Below are 22,416 nucleotides of genomic sequence, written 5' to 3'. Positions count from 1 at the left end.
TGAAAATGAAAGTTTAGTATAACTTTTCATATATATATTAATTAATTTGTTACCGCTATATTTATATATAATAGCATAATATATAATCTCCAAATATAATTTTTTTATTTTTATGTGATTAACATAGTCCATCTTAAAATAGTATACACATAAGTTAAATGGTTTCTTTTATCCCAAAAAAACCCAATATATTTTTTTTATACTTTTAAATTGAAATATCAGTTGTTTATGTCCACAAAACAAAATTGATAAACGCATATCCAAAAGCTACACATTTTTTTTTTCTTTTTCCTTTATTTTTTCTTTTTTTTTATAGGTATGATATTTACAAATGAAAAATGTTTGACACCTCAAAAAACTTTTCATAATCCGACTTATAATGATGCGGTAATAAGTATCAATTTTTATACAAATATAAGAAGAGAATTAATCAAATTATACATTTCAACCAACTACATGTTCAAACTTTCACTATTTCAAATGTTATTTCACTATAATTCCAATTATAATTTGATAAAAATTTAAAAAGATGAAGCGTTGAAAATTATTATTTTTTTCATCAATATTGATGAAAAGAAAAAAAAATGGAATAAGAATGAAAGTTCTTTTAAAAATTGATAAAAATTTAATGAAAAAAGTTAAAGTAATTCGTATCAAATCAAATTTTTTATTTAAATTTAAAATCAAAGTAGATAAAAAAAATTAAAAGAAAATGATGAAAGATTGTAAATATTCTAAAACTTTCTTATTCTTAATCATTAGAAATTCGTATGTGTAATATATTCATATTGTATTTTTAATTATGAAATTAAAACCAAAAGAAATGTAACTTAAGTTATTAGATTAAGAACAGAAAATCATATCAATTATTGTTAAATATCACTTTACTTCATATTTAATAATAAAATTATATATTTGTCTTAATTTTAACTTTTAAATTTGTATATTTTCATAATAAGAAGAGGTATATCATAACTCATGTAACCTTATTTAATTAGGTTTAACTTTCTTTTTTTTAATTACAAATTATCAATATTACACTAAATAGATTTAGGGAAGTGATATATCTACAAATTATCAAAATTACACTAAATAGATTTAGGGAAGTGATATATCTCCTAAAAATTGAGCTCTAAAGAGAGCTCTATGCACTTGGCAATGAAAAAAAAAAAAAAAGTCCAAAACATCACATCACATGAGTCACACCACTCCTAAAACTCTACTAGAGCACTAAAACATTTTTGATAGATTTATATATATATTTTTATTTTTTTAAACTAATAATTTAAAAGGTTATAAATATAAAAATTAACTTAAAAATTATATGTATATCACAAGACAAAATATTAAATTATTTCAATATATTTATAATATATATTTTTTAAATTTATACAGTCTAGTGTACAGCACGATTAGCACTAGTTTTATATGATTAGTAAATCCAATTTCACTAGGATAGTTTCTCTCAACTACTACATATATTGGTAACTGATTCAATGAGCGCTTTGAAAAGTTGGTTGTTTTAATTGCCTTTTAGATATTTTAATTTAATTAAAATAAATATGCTTAGAAAGTTAGTTAACTTTTTTTTAATTAATTTGATAATTGTAAAAGAAAAAATAAAATAATTATAATTTAAACATCGCTAATGGGTAGCTCGAAATGGAGCTGGCCTGACTGGCTTAAATTCCAAAACGATGCCGTTTTGGATTTTTTTTTTTTTTTCTCTTTTCTCTCTGAATATGAAGAAGAAAGAAGAAAGAAAGAAGAGGGAGCTGGGGAACCGAGAGAGAAAGACCATCAACATCAACAACAATACATCATCATCAATAACAAACAATAATCACAAAAAAAAAATAAATAAATAATTGTAGAATCTAAATAACAACACCACATCATCATCAACACGTTTTGGTATTCTCTTTTTTTTTTTTTTTTCCTTTTCTTCTAACAGAAAGAGAGAGATAAATCTATAAACATATAGATCTATACAGATCGGAGAACAGAGAGAGAGAGAGAGAGATACACAGAGAGAGATAGAGGTACATAGATCTATACAGATCTGTGTACATACACAGGAGATGATGGCGTTGGTGATAGCGCCAATGATGGGTGGAGCCTCTCTCTCTCTCTCTCTCTCTCTCTCTCTGTGTGTCTTTGTTCCCCCTACCTCTTCTCTCTTTTCTTTCTTTTTCTTTCTCCTTCTGCTTTAGAGATATGAGAGGAAAAAAAGAAAAACGTTTTGGGCAGTTGAGCTATTCGAGCAAAAGGCATTTCGAGCTACGAAGTATTATTCTAATTTAAATGTACCATTTTATTTTATTAACTTGTATTTGCTGCTATACTTCTCCAAAGTTGCGCTGAACTCATATTATGCACACCAAACTAAATCTATTTATATATTTAAATAATATTTGTTTTAAAAAATGACCGACAAATATAATTTCAAAAATAATTATTTATTTTTTATAATATAAATTTGATTCAAACATATAATTACATACATATTAATATTTTACATAAATATTATATCCAATAAGTTGTAAAAAGTAAACCGTTCGTTCGGATTATCGAAACGAGACCTATAATGGGTTCCACAGATCCTTCAAGTTCTCCCATGCTGATATCACAACATGATAGAAACCCAATACAACAAAAAAGCATAGCACCAAAACAAAAACAAAAAAAAAAATCTTAAAAAAAAAAAAAAAAAAAAAACTTGTGCAACATTAAAAATGTGATAATGAAATTGTGAATAAACTGAACTACTTAACACTCAAAAATGAAAAATAACTCCCATGCAACAGTTCAAATCAACATTTAATTAAATCCGACACCTTAAAAACATGTAATGCAGTCAATATGCATATAACCGAGTCTTTAATTGAATCAAGAATACCCAGGCTAGTTATAAACTAATTTGCCTTCAAAACTTAAATAACACTCGCTATTTGCTTCGGTTAAGATGAACCTATTGCCAGGACAAAAATATATGAAATGATACTCTTCAAATCAAACACACCATTGAATCTTGATGGCCATTTTTGTTCCTTTATGGTGTGGGAATTGGAGTTGCAAGAAATTTTGCATTTTAGGGCTTTGGCCCTCTTTTTAATCCCTAAAAGAAGGGGGCAAAAGGACAGTATCCTTGAATCCCATGGAATCTATCACTAATCAGCACTGTTGTATGTAATACAAAGGTATTGAAGTTCACAAAAGAAAAAAAACACTTTGCAGTCGAGAATTGAGTATCGAAATCAATCAAGAACAAAATTACTGTTTCCTTCCCCTACCCTTGTTGGTCGGCTGTGCTTCCATCTGCTCTTTTCCAGTAACTTCTGATATATCCACTGTAGAAAGAGAGGAGAGACGCATTTTCCCTCATCAGAATAATCCAAAGCACATAAGATGCAAAACCAAAAACCAATGATAATAACTAAAAAAACCATTAAAAATATTTAGAAATTGTTTGCAGGGTACCCAATTTGCATCCTCACCTCAAGAGGGACATCCCTAGGGCATCCCATGGAAACAAAAACACCTGGTTGAGGTTCATACAGCACTCAAAATGAAGTTGTTTCCATTTACAAATCATACATAATAATATGTTTATTTAAGTTGCATCATCAGATTAGGATTGTTAACAAATTTCATAAAACCATGCGGTTCCATTTTCTACCACGCTAGGGTGATTTTCTTTGAAATGACAAGATCCCATTCTTGCAGAGGGACTGATTGGTTCAATTACCATTAAAAAAAATTAAGGATTAAATTTTCATGTGAAATCACAGAAAGAAGGATACCTTCAGGACCATAGGCCATCAGCGTAAAGAATATGTTGTTGAATTTCTCCATCTTCTTAGCTTCTTGCGCTTGGTCTGCCTTAAACTTGAGACACTAACAAGGAATAAAAAATAACAAGAAAAGATAGGCACACATCCATTTACACTTCCAAACACACACGACACCCATGCTGAGAGTGAGTTCATATGCCAAAAAACTGAGAATTCTCTCGGTGCTGCTTCTACAGTCTTTATCAATCACCCAAGTTCAATACAACTGTAATTGAGCTCTATATTCCCTTTCTCAATGGCCAACTTGGAATCCCAATTTTGTGCATTAACAAACAAAAAATCATATGCTAGAATCCTCTCCTCAAAGTGCAGCTAGAAAAAATTTGTTTAGTGTTCTAGAAGTTAGGCTATCAAATCCCAAGGATTTTAACAGTAGCAAATTATTTTCACAAGTCCATCAATCAACTTTAAACCAATTTTTGGCAAGTCACCAACCAAAAAATGCACGGGAAAACGCTAACCAGCTTTTTTCCAGTATGACATTGCTCGAATACGCAATCTCTCTTGGAGATCAATGGCTAACTCCCCCATGTATTATCTGCAAACTAGCATTCCTCTCTGTTTATTCTAGGCCTTTACTTTGCTTTTCTTTTATTTTCTTTTTATGGGTAGGTAGTAATGTCCTTAAAACACTTATAACCAATGTGAAGACTAATTGAGAAAGTTCACAAAATATAAAATCAAATTAGGGGAAGAACACAAGAACATTGTTTGACTCTACAAAGAATAAAGATTGAACATATAAGCCCCAATAAAAATGGTTGTAACACATGAATAAATCCCTAATTGCATCCTAGTCAATACAAATACAAACTGAGAGGGAGATTTATAGTCTGGCATTGGGCCGTGGTAAAAGCCGGATAGGAAGAGTGTTGAGCATGTTTGAGCCGAGCTAACTTGGGCCTGTCCAAAGTTGGTTTTGCTCAGTCGGGGCCCAGGTCCCATGTTTAGGCCAAGCTAACTGGGCTTCCCCAGAGTTGGTCTTGCTCGGTTGGGGCCCAGGTCACATATTTGGGCAAAGTTAGTTTGGCCGAGGTTTCCGTCTGCAAACCCAGGTTTCGTGGGAGTACGTTTAGCTCAGTGGGAAAGATCTTCTGAGTACCGGCTTAAGCTGTTTGGAGCCCGGTCTTCCCGGAATGTTACTGAGCTCGGTTGTTGTGGAGCTCGGCGAGTGGAGCACTCAGATTCGTTATGCAGCCCAGTCGTGTGAGGCCGAGGTGATGCCGCCAGGCTGCCGAGTTCCCGCTAATGTTGTCTGGCAGTTTGGTTAGGTAGTGTTCTCTGGATTTGTGCTGACAGATGGGAGAGTAGCTCCACGTGTCAAGAGACTAATGGGTGCAGAGTTGAGCGCAGAAAGTATATAAGCATGACTGCGCCCCCCATGCTGGGGATGGAACATCATTTGGTGAGATACAATTTGATATTGATTGAGTTATTCTCTCTCTCTCTCTCTCTCTCTCTCTCTCTCTCTCTCTCCCTGAGTGTGTGCTAACTTGACCATCGGAGGGGTTTGCCGGCAACACACCGCCAGGTGGCTCACTGCCGTTGTATTCTCAGGTTGATTGGATAGACACGGAGCTTGGACGAAAGGAGTACGAACATCGACGGATATTTCCTCCCCGTACAATTGGCGTCGTCTGTGGAAACATTTTTGCAAACAAAACCTTGTCCTCCGAGCTCATCTGATTGCCTTCCATGGCGAACAACGACGAAATACCATTGTCTGCCATTGATGGAGCTACCCCGGAGTCAGCCAGGCGGAGAGATGGACTCCCCGCCGTTCAGAACATGGCCAACCTAGAGACTTTCCTAGGAGGACTTCCAAGAGATGCGGGAGATAAGCGCGCTAGAAGTTTTGGTTACTCCCGGAGCCCAGACGAACACCGGCGGTGAAGAAAATCGCACGCTAGGCGTCTGGAGCACAAGTTACAGGACCAACACACCGTTATCCGGAGAATGGCGGTGGAGGTGAAAGCTCTCAAATGGCAGGTCAAAGGGAAGGGTGTTGCTGGAGTGAGAGACCACAGTGAGCGCACCCAACCACGCCGTTCAGGTAGCCAGAGTCAGCAGCACGCGCCCTCCCTTTCTATCACCAGAAGTTATAGGGATGGAGATTTAGACGCGCCTGTAGAGAAGTCTAGTGCGCAAGATAGCACCTACCATCCCTCGCATCCGGCAACGACGTCGAGATATTCTTACTCCGTTCACTCAGAGGATTTACGGGTTGTTTTGAAGGAACGGGCTCGCCAACGAGAGGCTCAAAGGGTGCTGGCGTTCCAGCGACTGTCATACGGGGGTCACACCAGCGAGGAGGTCATAATGCTGCCACCCCACCCAGCCGTGCCAGCACCTCTGGACACAGATTTGGCGAGGCTGAACGCCACCCCCTTCTCCCTTGAGATAGAAACCACACCGCTCCCCGGGGGCTTTCACCAGCCCAAGTTTACGCTTTATGATGGAAGGACCGATCCATACATGCACGTAAGCCACTTTCGGCAGTCTGGCCGGACATAGGCGCAATGACGCTCTTATGTGCCTTATTTTCCCATCGAGTTTGGGCGAGCTGGGCTTGAAATGTTTTGAGAGGCTGCCGGAGGAAAGCATCGAAAGGTGGCAGCAGTTGGCAGAGGCATTCGTGACTCGTTTCAAGACCAATACCAAAACGCCAAAGGAGGTGGACCACCTTCTCAGTGTCAAGATGGAGTCGAGTGACACCCTCAAAGCATACAACTCCAAATACTGGGAAACCTTCAACGAGATTTTAGATTGCCCGATTAACTTGGCAATCACCCAATATAAGCGCGGTCTCCCGGTCGGATATAGGTTGAGGGACTCACTTACAATGAACCAGCCGACATCCATGGGGCAACTAATGTAGCGCATCAATAAGCACCTCCGGGTAGAGGATAATGCGGCGGTGTCCACTGCAAAAGCAACTCCAGTGGCAACAGACAAAAGGGCAGCTGGCAAGGTACACGCGGTCGGACAGGACACTAACCGTCCAAATGATCGCGCCGGGAAATCTGACCGTGGACTAAGTCATCGAAACTGGGGTAGAGGACGTTGAAACGACCGAGCAGAATATCCTCGCGATGACGCGGTTGATGCAAATAGAAGGTTGAATGCTCGGACGGGCATCACCACGGTATTTAAGATTCCAATCTATCGCATACTTAGCGAAATCCGTGACGACGATTACGTCCGGTTTCCTGCTAAGCTAGGCGACGCGCAAAAAGGCTTCAATTCACGGTACCGCTGCACATATCATAGGAAGCGAGGACACCGGACAGAGGACTGTTTGCCTTTGAAGCAACACTTGGAGGAGTTAGTCACCGCTGGTCACTTAGACTTTTACATTGATAGAGGCGTCAAGGCCGCGCATCCTACCCCGGCTGATCTGAATGGTTTGGATGACTTAGAGGCGCCCCTTCATGGAGTGGTCAATGTGATCCACGGCATAGTGGAGCCGGCGCGCGTATGCGAGTTCCGAGGAATGATAAAAAAGGCGGAACATATGAGGGAAGTTTTGTTAGTCCAGTCCGTGGTCAAAAAAGGGAAAACCAAGGAGAAATATGTGATTAGTTTCTCAACTAAGGACCTAGAGCGCATTCAAACGCCACACAACGACGCCCTAGTGGTCACCCTCCGCGTCAGAGATTTTGATGTCAAACACATCTTGATTGACCAAGGAAGCTCGGTTGAGATTATGTACTACGATGCGTTCAAGCAACTCAAACTCCGGATACAGACTTGGCTCCAACAACTTCGCCACTAGTTGGTTTCAACTCGCAGCCGGAGTGGCCTATGGGAAAGATAATTTTACCAGTCAAAGCCGGCTCCGTGGTCAAGCAGGTCGAGTTTTGGGTATTGAAGGTGCCTTCTACATACAACCTGATCCTCAGCAGGGGATGGCTTCATTCTATGTAGGCTGTAGTGTCGACCTACCACCAGGTTATGAGATTCCCCTCGGCTATGGGGGAAGTTGAGGAAATTTGGGGCGATCAAGTCATGTCAAAGCAATGCTTCGTGGCAGTGAACGGGAGCCGAGCTGCCAAAGGCTTCGTTCAAATGATTGAAGGTCCGGAGGACCAGGGTGTCCTTGAAGATGTAGGCACCAAGGTCGAGGACAAGGCTGTTGAAGAGTTGGGGGAAGTGCAGATCGATGCCGAAAGTCCAAACAAATTCTTTTTGCTAGGGTCAAGCCTGACCGCCCAAGGAAGGACCGAGATGGTAGATTTCTTGATGGCAAATATTGAAGTCTTTGCCTGGACGCCGTACGACATGCCTGGCGTTGACCCAAGCTTTATTTGCCACCAACTCAATGTCTTCCCGGATGCATGCCCTGTCATTCAGAGAACAAGGAGATCAGCTTTTCATCATGCCGAGGAGGAGGTAAGGAACTTGCTTGAAGCATGGGCTATTCAGGAGGTGCACTACCCTCGGTGGATTTCAAACACGGTCGTAATACCCAAGAAGAATGGGAAGTGGCGAGTTTACGTTAACTACAAGACCGTCAACCGAGCTTACCCTAAAGACAGCTTTCCTCTGCCCAGAATAGACCAGCTGGTAGATCTAATGGCCGGGCATAACAGACTCAGTTTCTTAGATGCCTACCGCGGTTATCATCAGATTGCCATGCATGGCCCCGACCGCGAGATAACCTCTTTCACCACTCCGAGGGGACTCTTCTGCTATCGAGTCATGCCTTTTGGTTTAAAGAATGCCGGGGCAACTTTCCAAAGAATGGTGACCAAAATGTTCACTCCTCTGCTAGGCCGGACGATGGGGGCTTATATGGTCAAAAGCAGGCATGAGGCAGACCACTTGTCCGACCTATCCGGGATGTTCGCCATTCTCAAATAGCACAAGTTACGCCTGAATGCGTCTAAGTGTGCCTTCGGCGTGGGATCCCGGAAATTCCTAGGCTTCCTAGTCACAAACCGAGGCATCGAAGCGGACCCCACACAAATCAAAGCCATACAAGAATTGAAGCAGCTCAACTCGACGAAGGATGTGCAGCATCTGGCCGGAATAGCTGCCGTGCTTAATCGATTCATAAGTCGGTCATCAAATCGCTGCTGCCCTTTCTTTTGAGCCTTGAAATCCAAGTTTTCATGGGACGAGAAATGTGACAGGGCTTTGGCCAAGCTCAAGGCGTATTCGTCTTCCGCTCCATTATTGGTGACACCCAATCCCGGTGAAGAACTCTACCTATATCTGGCAGTTTCTCAGCATGCCGTTAGTGCGGTTCTTGTCCGGTCAGAGGTTATACAACATTTACCCATCTTTTACGTGAGCAAAACCTTGCTACCGGCGGAGTCCAGGTACTTGCCGCTGGAAAAACTCGCTTTGGCATTAATGATGGCCTCTAGGAAATTGGCACACTACTTTCATGCTCACACAATCGTCGTGTTGACCAAGTTCCCTCTCAAAACTTTGTTCGAGCTGGCGGATTTCTCCGGTCGAATCCTAAAGTGGGCGGTCGAATTGGGACAATTCGACATCATGTTTCAACCTCGAACAGCCATAAAAGCACAAGCATTGGCAGATTTTGTTGCTGAATTCTCGCCTGGAATTTACCAAGTATGCCTGGTGGATCTCACCACGGTAGTCGAGAAAGTGAATGAAAACTCAACAGAAATTGCGCAACAAGGTGATGGTGGCGACGTGGAACTTGGGCGCCCATCTATAGCACCTCTTGTCAGAATAGTACAGCAGCCCAGAAATGCGACGACGGACTTGGGAATAGCAGGCCAACCTGTTGGGTCCAGTACCGTAACGCCGAGGAGGGATGAAGTAGAACCGAACAACAGCGAACCTGAAACTGCACAGCCGAGCGCCCGTGACGCCATTAACCTTCAAGCCTCCCAGGACCCCTCAGAGTGTTGATTCGTCGATGAAATGTGAAAACTTTTTGTAGATGAAGCCTCAAATCGTCACAGCGCCAGGCTCGACATAGTTTTAATCTCGCCAGATGGTCTGACCATCGAGCACTCTATCACCCTTGGATTCCCTGCGTCAAACAACGAGGCTGAGTACGAAGCGCTATTGGCCGGGCTTAAGAGCGCTCTTCAATTGCGTGCATCCGAGTTGATGGTTTACAGTGACTCCCAACTTGTTGTCAACCAAGTGTACGGGGTCAACGAAGCCAAAGACGACAGAATGGCCAAGTACCAAGCTCTCGTAAGAGAACACATCAAGCGATTCCAAGCAATAAGGGTCCAACAAATTAGTCGTGAAGAAAATGGCAGTGTGGATGAATTAGCCGGTCTGGCTTCCATGGTCGATAGAATATCTCCCAGCCCTCTCCTGATTGAGTTTCTTCCAAGGCCTAGTATTGAGGAACCCGAGCAGACAGAAGTACTCTGCACTGAGCTTGGCCCTTCTTGGATGGACCCTATTATCCTCTTCCTGAAAGAACGGACCCTTCCGGCTGACAAAAAGGAAGCGCATAAAGTCTGGGTGAAGTCAGAGCGGTTTTGGCTCTCTCTATCTGGCGCTTTATACAAGAAGTCATACACCGGTCCTTACCTCAAGTGTGTACACCCAAATAGCGTAGAAGCTTTGTTGTACGAAATTCATGAAGGTATATGCAGAAGTCACATCGGGAGAAAATCCATGGCCTACCGAGCTATCTCCCAAGGATATTGGTAGCCATGCATGCAAGCAGACGCTCAAAAATATGTAAGAAAATGTGAGAAGTGCCAGAAGTTCGCCCACCAAATTCACTAGCCAGCCAGAGAACTTCTTCCCCTCACAAGCCCTTGGCCTTTTGCGATGTGGGGACTAGACATAGTGGGACCACTCCCGACGGCACCAAGCAACCGGAAGTTGAGCCTCTAGTGACTATCAAGGAAAAAGACGTCAAACAGTTTGTCTGGCAAAATGTGGTAACGCGGTTTGGCGTCCCTAAGATTCTGATTTCTAATAATGGCACCCAATTTGACGGGCGTTTATTCAGAGGATTTTGTGAGGAATTGAAGATCGAATTCTACAACTCCACTCTAGCTTACCCGCAGTCCAACGGCCAATCCAAAGCATCAAACAAGACCATTCTTGATGGGTTGAAGAAATGACATGAGAAAGCCAAAGGAAAATGGGCCGAGAAACTCCCAAGTGTCCTTTGGGCATATCGGACGACCTCGAGGCGATCCACCGAGGAAACTCTTTTTGCCCTGGCATACAGCATAGAGGCGGTCATCCCATTGGAAATCGGCATGCCCACCATCCGCAGTGAAAATTTTGAGCTTGAGATGAACTCTGAAGCAGTCGCCCTAGAATTGGACCTAGCTGAAGAGCGTCGAGAAAAAGCTTTGATCCACGTGGCCGCATATCAACAAGAATTGTCCATACAGCAAAACCGTGTACCACAGACCATTTAAAGTGGGCGACTGGGTTTTAAGGAAGGTCATGGGCAACACACTGGTGCTAGGCGAAGGCAAGCTAGGGGCAAACTGGGAAGGGCCTTACAGGATAACCGGTTTGGCGGAAAATGGGGCATACCACTTGAAAGATTTGGAAGGAAAAGGCATACCCCGGCCATGGAATGCAGCCACCCTCAAACTATACTATTCTAGTATTTGACGTTTTTATGTAATTTTTTGTGGAAGTACTTGCTCTCTCTGTACTTCCAAATGTAATACTCTTTTTGTCAATATAATATAAGTGAATTATCTTTGAAGAAGCAGTTTGTTGTCTTCGGGGCCTGCTATTATATTTTAGCCGAGATGATTTACTTTGGCTGATGGAGTTGATGATTTGCTCAACTCTGAGGCTTCAGCCGAGATGATTTACCCCGGCTGAATGAGTTGGTGATTTGCCCAACTCAAGTGTTTAGCCAAGATAATTTATCCCGACTAAATGAGTTGGTGAATTGCCCAACTCAAGTGTTTTAGCTGAGATGATTTATCCCGGCTGAAAGATTTGGTGATTTGCCCAACTCAAGTGTTTTAGCCAAGATGATTTACCCCGGCTGAAAGAGTTGGTGATTTGCCCAACTCAAGTGTTTTAGCAAAGATGATTTACCCCAGTTGAAAGAGTTGGTGATTTGCCCAACTCAAGTGAGTTTATCCTGACTATTTGTATGAAAGACTTTGTTTACATAGCGTTGGCAGGACATCGCTTTCTCTAACCGAGATACTCTTCTCGGCTTTATTGGAGATAATGCGGTTAAAAGAAAAATTACAGCAGACATTGCAATGCAAGAGTGTGTGAAATGACAACTTTTCATTAAAAGAAAAAATTTGGTACATAAGGTGGGGCAGGCAGCCCGGTTACATTCTCTAAAAAAAAAAAAGAATTAAACTAAGGGGGAAAGGTCAGCAAAGTCGTCCTCGGTTGCAACAGCCTCTAGGTCGACTGTAGTTGTGGTTTCTTGGACGCTGGACTCCACTTGGCCGGCCTGCTTTGGGTGGTTTTCTCCCTCGACATTTTCCTCGGCTTCGTCCATGCCTTCTTCCTCGGCATCAGCGTGCAATGCACTGAAAACATCGTTGGCGTATGGCACCATGTACGTCGGCAGAAAGACAGCTAGGGGAGAGGCAAACACGTCGGTTCCAGATCCTTGGCCGAGCTGTTCGCAAGCAGCCTTCCAACCGGACTTGAAGAATATGTCCTTGGTGGCCTCGACTTGTTTGGTGTAGCTTTCTTCGGCCTCCTTGAAACCTTCGTTGTTGGCCTCGTCCACCTCATCCTTCCTTGATTGTTTCAAAGCTTCCAGCTCGGCCTGTAGACACCCCATTTTTGACCGACCTTAAGACTCAGACGTCACCGATTGAGCGCTTGGTGATATTACATAATGTGCTCGTTCAGAAGTTTCAGAGTCACGGCCGTGAGCCCTGCCTCCGAACTTCCGAACCCTCTTTTGTGCTTTGTCTCGGTTTGCGAACCAGGCTCGGTTTTTGCTGTTTCTTTTCCTGAGGGGAGGGAGAGGTCCCGCAGACCATCTCTCAGTGGCCGTGGGCTACATTTTGTGGCCGCAGGCCATTTTGCCCATTTCGGAGTCCGGTTTCCGGTTTTTCGGGACCGTTGGCCGTGTGCCTCGGTTCGGGACCACCTAACCATCTCCATTTGTTCTGATTTCTGGCATACTTCCTTTCTACTCCCTTTTGAGGGACACTGGGGTCTGAGAAACCCACTTCGTGCCCGAATGCCACTTTCGGTGCTTAATAGGCAGTTTTCGGGGCCTCGAACTGCGTGTTTTGGCCCCCGAGCATTCGTTTTGCATCGGTTTTCATTCATTTTTGGCAAGTGCCTCTGTTTCATCACCAGGAAGGCCGTAGAAGGGTGGGAGGCCAGCAATTGTTTCAACAACCAGTTTTTGCTCCTCCTGCGCCCTCCGATGCCCGTTTTTCTCACTTCCGAGCTAATATTGAACAACCTGGGCCCTCTTTCTTGAACTTTGAACCACATATTTGTGATGTACACACATGGGAGGACCCTAAAAGTTGGTGGCCGGCCACTAATTCCGTTTGACCTTTTGAACCCCTCCTTCCGAGCCAATGTTGAACACCCTTGGGCCACTTGCTTGAACTTTGAACCACATATTTGTGATGTACACACTTGGGAGGATCCTAAAAGTTGGTGGCCGGCCACTAATGTCACCTGACCCTTTTGACCCCCCTAGAAGTGGCTTGTTCTCTCTCATGTTTTAGAGTTTCCAAATTCGAACCATAGGGTTGTGAAGAGGAGACCTAGGAGGCCACCTTTTTGTGGTGGCCGGCCACTAAAGCAATTTGACCTTTTTGACCCCTAGCCGGCCGGCTAGGGGGAGTGGCCGGCCGGCCACCTGCAAGCCCAAAAAGTGGCCGGCCATGTTCCTTGCAACACACACTTTACAGCTGTATAGCTGTATCCTCCAGAAAATATCTCAATCCGGGGGATATTTTTTGGGGGAAAACTTGCCTCATTTTCCCCCACCTTTTCCCCACCTTTACACCCTCTTTTTGTTCCTTATAACCAGCTGCCAAGCCTTTGCATAGGGGGTTAGAAAAATTGTCTTCAAGTCTTGCATCAAAATCTCCCTTTATCTCTCTCATTTTCTCAAAAACATCCAAGTTCTACACCTCATTTCTTCATCAACACCAAACACCATCACCACCATTCCATTTCCAGCATCAAGGAGGGTTTCTCAGAGGCAAAAGGTGCTGCAACTTGGTCCGAGAAGCAACCAAAGAGTGGTCTACAAGGGTGAGTTGCCATTTCCCCTTTTTGAGCTTATTTTTGGTATCATTTCTTAGCCATATATGCTTTTTGCTTTGAGCTCCGGCCATAACTAAAAGTGGCCTTATTTTGAGCTCTTTTTCACTTTTTCTTAAGGGCTCAATCCTGTTTGAGCCCCCCATCTTGCACTTGCTTCAATGTCTTCCTTAAATACTATTTTCTTGCATGCTTTGGCAGCCTATTGTGCTTCGGTTTTTAGTCTTTTTACAGTACTAAAAATAGTCTTATTTTGGTCCATTCTTCATGTTTTATTAAGGGCCTTTCATGGTTTGGGACCTCCATATGCTACTTCATGTTATACCCCTCCTTGGTCCCCTTTTCTTGCATGCTTTGGCAGCCCATTATGCTTTCATTTTTGGGCGTTTTACAAAACTAAAAACAGGCTTATTTTGATCCCCTCTTCAACATTGAAGAAGGGCTCAACACTGTTTGGGACCTCCATGCTACACTTGCCTTTATATTCCCTCTTTGGTCTCCATTTTTGCATGTTTTGGCAGCCTATCATGCTTTGGTTTTTGGCCTTTTTATAGTACTAAAAATAGTATTATTTTTTCCCATTCTTCATGTTTCATTAAGGGCCTTTGGCTGTTTGATGAATATTTTGTATACTTTGTGTTATAAGCCACTTTTGAGCCTCATTTTGCATTGCATTCCTAGCATGTTTGTATACTGTTTTGGGGTTTTTACAGTTCTGTAAATAGTCATATTTTTTGTCCCTCTTCAATGTTGTAGAAGGAAATTTTTTAGTTTGGGCTTTGCATATACCACTTGCCTCTTTGGCCACCTTTTGGCCCTTTTTCTTGCATAAGAGCTTAGCCATATCCATGTTTGTTTTTAGGGTTTTTACAGTTCTGTAAAGTGGATTATTTTTGGCCCCTCTTCAATGTTGTTGAAGGGCCCTAACCTATTTGGAGTTAGCAGCTATGAGTTGCTTCATAATCTCATGTTTAGGGCCATTTTTGCATGCCATTGTTGCCCTATCTTTGCTTGTTGTTTGGCCATGATTTGTACTGGTAAAATGCTTATTTTGGGGCTGCCTTGCTTCTGTCTTTTCATTCCATGTACCAATTATGCATGCTTTGTATAGCTGTAGTTCATTCTATGTGCCTAATTTTGCATTTCGGGAGAGATCCCATGCATCGGGTGTGTTTTCGCCTCATTTCGGGGCTGTTTTCCCCCACATTTCATTGCTGAAAATCCATTAACATGTTTGCATATCATTTTCCATGCATTTGCATTGCATATACCATTGCCTCGGTTTGCGTGCCCGTGTGCACGCATTTCGAGGCACTTCATTTTCATCTATCGGCCTCTTATGTGAGTGTGGCTGAGGCTCTCTCATGTTAGTATAAGTCCATGTTGCACTCTATATGCCATTTCCATGCCATTGCATTGCATATACCATTGCCTCGGTTTGCGTGCCCGTGTGCACGCATTTCGAGGCACTTCATTTTCATCTATCAACCTCTTATGTGAGTACGGCTGAGGCTCTCTCATGTTAGTATAAGTCCATGTTGCACTCTATATATCATTTTCCATGCATTTGCATTGCATATACCATTGCCTCGGTTTGCGTGCCCGTGTGCACGCATTTCGAGGCACTTCATTTTCATCTATCGGCCTCTTATGTGAGTACGGCTGAGGCTCTCTCATGTTAGTATAAGTCCATGTTGCACTCTATATATCATTTTCCATGCATTTGCATTGCATATACCATTGCCTCGGTTTGCGTGCCCGTGTGCACGCATTTCGAGGCACTTCATTTTCATCTATCGACCTCTTATGTGAGTGTAGCTGAGGCTCTCTCATGTTAGTGTAAGTCCATATTACATTTCCATGTCATTTGCATTGCGTATGTCATTTTCTCGATTTGCGTGCCCGTGTGCACGCATTTCGAGACATCTCATTTTCGTAACATTGTGCATGCTAGGCTGTATCTTAGTTGCATTCATGCATGTCATGCATATTGCATCGTGTTCGGGGTAGGAGTTAGCCCGGGCACGGGAAACGAGGTGCATTTCATACTCCGTGTGACGGAATGTGTCTCAATTCCCCAGTCGCCGACACTCCGGATCATCCATGATGGAGTTAGGTTTTGTTGTGTTTTCATGTGCATTCATCCTACATTGAATTGTGCAATTCGACTCCTCAGCCATCATGCCTCGGTATGCGTGATTGGTGGCACGAGGATCGAGCCATGCATATATTTGTGAAAATACATTGCTATGCCCCTTTCCTGCTCTCTGTTGCAGCAAAATGAAGAATCAGCAACTTTTCGGGACTTGGCACGCGTTTCAAGAATAACTGCTAAACAGAGGCTAATTGGGGCATCCCGGTGGATTTCCGCGCAAGACAACCCGGACATGCATCATCCATCAGAAGCAAGGCAGTCCCTGGCTTGCATGCCAGTTTTATTTATTTTCTTAGTTGATTCGTTAATTAATTAGGAATTTGTATATTATTTGAACTGTAATATTTGGACTGTAATATTCTTTTATTCGGGACTGTATATTTATTCGGACCCTCTGCGCGAGGGCAATGTTGTAATAAGTGTGCGTGTGTGTGTTGCATGTCTTCCAACCCCACGTCTTTCTCCCTTTTATTTACCCGCTTATGATGGTTAGATTAGGGCATATTTTAATTAGCATACAGTATGACAGCATGTTTGCATCATTCATCTGTTTTGCATGCACCGGGCTCGGCGCATCATACTAACTGCATTGTATTTCAATTTCAAAGTTGAATACGTGTTAGCTGTAGCATTCCATATGCCATGTTTAGAGTAGCCGAGCCTGCTATAGTTGCATTTTTGCATGTGTTGCATTAGGCATTTCTGTATACTTAGGACCATGCATTATTTCTAACATAGTTTTTGTTTTGGCTTGGAGTACTCGGTAAGTTTTATGTTTTAGCATCCTTGCATGCGTGTGAGTGACTGCCGTGATAGCATGCTTACCATGAGGCTATGTGCTTACATGATATATCTGCCTGAATGCCTGTGGGTGAAGGTTGGGTCACTTGGATTGGAATAAATCATCAAATGTTTCAAGCCTACCTGCGGGTAGCAAACCATTTTCAAAAAGCGAACATGAAATGTTTTGTTCCAATTTAGGCGATCCAGTCTATACTTGTATGCTGTGCGCTTCACATAGTAACCTAGGCTAATAACCGGAATAAGAACTCACAATGTTTTCAAAAATAGATATCATGGTTAGTGGAGGCCGGTCTCTGACCGGGCGAGCGGGGGTGCTCACGAAGTGACCTTCCCTAATCGTACCCAAGTTCCCGAGCCGAGGCAACTTTGGTGATGACGGACACGTGGCCTTTTGGCACCGAGTCAGGGTTTCCTAAATTTCCCATTTTAAAAACATTTAGGTGGCGACTCTGTATCTGGCAAAGTAGTCCATGTTTGGCACTTCTTTCAAAAATCTGTTTTCTCAAAACGATTTGCCGGATTTGGACTCTTTGGTTCAGACTTAGAACCGTGACAAATTTAGAGAGTCCTGAGCTGTAGTGACCCCAAAATGAACGGAACGGGAGCTCGTTCCTCCCGGGAGCGTTCGGGGACGTCTACAGTTTCTGGCGACTCTGCTGGGGATTTAGAGAACTTGACTCGAACTCATGATATCTGTTTTTGACTACACTTGTGTGTTTCTTTGCATTGCATTTGCATTGGTGCACCTAGGACACCGTGTTTGCCATCTGCTATTCCTGAACGGTTTGCCGGAGGCTTGTCTTGTCAAGGCATGACCATAAGGCTGACCGGTTGTGGGCTCTGCCAGTATGGGAACACAAACCCCGGTTTTACCGGGGCACCCTCTTTGACCATTCGACCTAGTGCATATTCGGATCCATAGTGACCATTCCAAACTAAGACAGGTTGCTTACCCGTTTATAGGTTGTTTGAAACCGCTGTGTGCATAGTGAAACCCTAACTCCTGACAAAATAGGACAGGGAAACCCTACCCCAACATAGGGGTGTTTTGGCTCTCACTCATCTGTTATGTGCTTTAGAGTGCGTCTCTACAGGAATGCATGTATCAGTATATGAGTTTGGGCATCAGGCCTGCGGGCATCAGTTTAGTATTGTCAGCATCAGGCCTGCGGGCATCAGTTCAGTATATAAGTTTGGGCATCAGGCCTGCGGGCATCAGTTCAGTATTATGGGTATCAGGCCTGCGGGCATTAGCCAGTATTTGAGAATTAGTTATCTGCGGGTATCAGATTCTGTTTTAGGGGACAGTGATACAGGGATAATAATCAGTGTTTGAGGATAGTGTGTATTCAGCTTATTGACTGTGTGTTGTTATGCCCGGCTGTGTGTCATGCATTTTATTTTAAGCTGTTATGCTGTCCGTTTATCTGTTTATTTATTTCCTTTTCGCTTTATTTATCTTTTGCTAGGTCAGTTCTCGCACAATTGCTTCCAACCCAGCAGGCCTTCCCCAAGCACTTTGGACACGAGGTCGTCGACTCAATCGATCTGAGGATCTAATCGACGGACAGCCAGTGTTCCATTCTCTACCCCCCGTTACCAAGAGAAAGCCGAAAAAGCGCAGTGTGTCAGAACAGAGGTCGTCAGAGCAGTGGGTTACTTCATCAGAGGACTATAGGACTGAGGTCTCAATTACTGCTGTAGAAATAGACATACCAGTTAGTCAGATGGATTAACAAAATACATCAGGGATGGAGGCTCTAATGCGCCAGATGCAGGAGAGCATGAGACAGATGCATGATGATGCCGCCCGACAAACGGAGTTCTCCAAACAGCAGGCCGCGATCATGGCCCAACAGGCCGAACTAATCACCAGACTGCAACAGCAGAATGCGGCATCTGCTTCACACCAAATTCCTCCTCCTGCAGGGGCTCCATTACCTCAGCAAACGCCGCTCCGCCAAACACCCAGAACGCCGTGCCAAATCTCCAAAACTTACAAGAGGACACGAATCTTCCAACGGGGCCAGCTCCGCCCCCGCTTCCACCACAACTGTCCAAGGTCCATACACCCAATCACCCGGACTCTCCCTTCGAGTTCGAGGTTGATCATACAGCTTTGAAATTGAGCAAACTTGAGAAGCTCTTCAAGAAATCCCAGGGGGTCAAGGCTATCCCGGATATCGAGGATGGATATACCGACGTGGCCGTAACATTGCCCGATAGGTTCAAAATGCCTCAAATTGATCGCTTTGGCGGGTCCGGCCACGCCATGGTCCATCTCCGACTGTTCTCAGACATCTTGCGGCCAATGGGCCTAACGCGACCACAGAATCTTTCATTATTCGGCCGAACCCTGTCGGGTGTGGCCGCCCACTGGTACGCAAAGTTAGAGGATGAAGTGAAGAAGAATTGGGATGAAATGGCTGAGGCCTTTGTCGCGCAATATTCGTACAACACTCAGATCGAGATTACAACTCGTGATCTTGAAACGACAAGGCAAGAGCCCAAGGAAACTTTCTCGGACTTTGTAATCCGATGGAGGGCAAAGGCGTCAATGATGACTCTAAGGCCCACGGATAAGGACCAAATCCGAATGATTGTGCGCAATCTCCACCCAAAGTTGATGCAGAGAATGATTGTAATCCCCTTTCCTACTTTCTCAGATTTACACGAGATGGGGGTGCAAATCGAAGATGCAATGAAACAAGGTCTGTTTGACCACGATAGGGAACAACCGAGGAGGACTTTCAACCGTAACAACAATGCGGTCCCGAGTGGCGCTGCAAATACAAGAGCCTCGGAAGTCAGTATGGTCACCACCACTCCCCCTCCCCCTCCAAGGCCCATGGCTACCACACCCTTCTCCGGCGCGTCCGGAAGCAACACACAAACCACCAGATTCCAACCTCGAGGCCAAAGAACCTTCACCCCATTATATATGCCCCTGTCCAAAGCTCTAGGGGTATTGATCAGGAAAAAGCATTTGAAACCCCTGGAGCTGCACTCCCTCCCTCTCATGACCCAGCAAAGTACTGCGCGTATCACCAACAACACAGTCACGACACCGACTGTTGTTTCAGATTGCGTCATGAGATCCAAGACCTTATCGACAAACAGGTGATCGCGCCTCCCGATAAACCCAATGTCACAACCAACCCTCTCCCACCACATAACCAAGCTCCCCCTCCCAACAGAATCAATTTTATCCAAACTGGGGTCACATCTTACGATCCCAGTATCTATATCACCCCATCCCACCTACCCAAGCCGGAGGTGTTCCTCCCCGATTGCACTGACTTCTTGTGCATGGTGGACATCTCCAAAACCCAACCAGAACCGACGGTGGTGACCGTCGAAGATGCGGCAAGGCAGATTTCGGGAGAGAATGAGATTGTTGAATCTGGGACTGGATAGAGTTTTGCTGGGGGAGCCTATGATCCAAGCGAGTACATCCTATCAACGAGCCGAATTGGGATAGAGTTTTGCTGAAAGTGCTGTGTGCACGAAGATAGAGAATGTTGCGAGCATGTAGACAGGGAGTACTGCGAGTGTAACTAAACCGGAGCCAGACAGGTGTCTGTTGGCTGCCGACAGAATGTGGTGGGAAGACGATGACTTATGTCTTGCCCACACGGATGAAGACTGGGGAAATAATCAACCGGCATGACACTTGGTACCTCGATGAGGTTGACCATATGACGAGAAGTGGGAGGTACTTCAAACCCCCACACCTGGACCAACCCGAGGCATCCGGGAAGGATAGAGAAGCGGAGAAACAGAAGGAGAAGCAGATTGAAGAGGAAGCTGTGCTGAAACAGTTAAAAAAGATACAAGCAGACATCTCCATCTGGGGACTGCTAATGGCATCACGAGTACATAGGGAAGTTGTCCTGTCTGCTATGGACAAGTCCAAACTCTCCATAGACACCACGCCTGAACAGCTGGTTGGGCTGGTTTTTCAGGGAGGAGGTTCCCCGGCATTAACCTTTTCGGACAAGGAACTACCGCCTGAGGGCACAAATCATAACAAACCTCTCTATATTTCTGTGGAATGTAGAGATAAGTGGATACCGGTGGTACTTGTTGATACCGGGTCTGCGATTAATGTCTGCCCGACCAGAACGGCATATGCAATCGGGTTGAAGCCCGTGGACTTCGTCCCAACTACTCAAGTGATCAGAGCATACGACAATACCAGCAGAGAAGTGATGGGGACTGTTAAAATTCAAACCAAGGTTGGTCCAGGACAACACAGCATTGAATTTCATATCTTGGACGTTCCCGCAACCTTTAACCTACTTTTAGGGCGACCGTGGTTGCACCAGGTCATGGCAGTCTCTTCCACTCTACATCAGATGCTAAAGTACCCTCACGGGAAAGGGGTAGCGATCGTTTTTGGGAATTCATCAATCCATCCGCCGCCGGCAGTGTCCACACCTGTCTTGGAGATCGAGCACGGCACGGAGGATGTGTTTTTATCGGGGTTCACTTTGGCCGAGGCTCGAGTGATGCAGAATGTCATGGCTGTGAATGAGGGTATGTACGTCAGCGCTCAATCTGTCTACCTCATGAACAAGCTACAACATATCCCCGGAATGGGATTAGGAAGAAGCGGCTGGAAGGGCGTCGCGGTATCGGCCGAAGTGCCACACAACCCTCACACCTTTGGATTGGGTTATCTGCCCACCAAAGAGGACTGGGTGAGGAAAGGGAAAGAAATGGCCGGAAGGGCCAGAGCAAAAAAGGCTGGGAAGCCATTTGAGTTAATGCATAGGCCCATCTGGGGTACCCTAAACGGACGCTTCGTCCGGGAAGGGGAAGACTTTCCATTCTGCGGCTTCCCAGAACCATGGCTGAACGCGGAGAGGAAGTGCGTGCCTGGTTTCGAAATCTTCTTCGACTTACAATTACCTGGGGATGACATTGCCGAAGCGCAGACAGACCCACCTACTGAGGTTGAGCAGTGTAGAGCAGTGGATCCTGAGAGCACAGAGCTTGAAATGGGGGTAGCACTGGCTTGTCTACTTTCAGATCCTCCGATCGACCAAGAGTGCTTGGGGGATAACTCTTCGGTTTCTATGATTGGGGATAAAATAGCTGCGGGCTTCCCAGCGCCGATCTTGGATGCATCTATCGCACCTTCTCTCATCTGGCAATATGAAGAAGGCTTTTTATCTAGCAGCTCCGGGTCAGGTAGTGAGCCGGAATCTGATTCCACCGAATCTTGTGCGTCAGAATCAGGTTCCAGCTCGGCTGAGTCTGAGTCCGGTATTCCTGGGGGTGATAACCCGGATGCCACAGTCCTGTCTAGGTCGTCATTTTCATTTTCTTTTGAGTCTGTTGTAACAGAGGAATCTGACGGCTTGGAAATATTTAATGAGAATGATGTGGATGTGGTTTCTG

At 44.3% G+C, this 22,416-nt stretch overlaps 1 long non-coding RNA gene across 2 annotated transcripts in view; it reads right to left on the bottom strand.

Annotated features, from left to right (window-relative positions):
• LOC145808020 (uncharacterized) overlaps positions 1-22,416 on the bottom strand; it is a 112,032-nt gene that overhangs the window by 67,417 nt on the left and 22,199 nt on the right. Inside the window, exon 3 of one of the 2 annotated variants that reach the window (XR_014351492.1) lies at positions 3,776-3,897. The exons of the other annotated variant lie outside the window; for it this stretch is intronic. This is a non-coding gene — a long non-coding RNA (uncharacterized LOC145808020). Of the gene's footprint in view, positions 1-3,775; positions 3,898-22,416 lie in introns of those variants that run through there. 2 annotated transcript variants of the gene reach the window in all.

Source organism: Camellia sinensis, chromosome 14, assembly GCF_055761805.1.
Source record: "Camellia sinensis isolate YWXY chromosome 14, ASM5576180v1, whole genome shotgun sequence".
NCBI lineage: Eukaryota > Viridiplantae > Streptophyta > Magnoliopsida > Ericales > Theaceae > Camellia > Camellia sinensis.
This window is presented reverse-complemented; position numbering and strand designations above follow the sequence as displayed.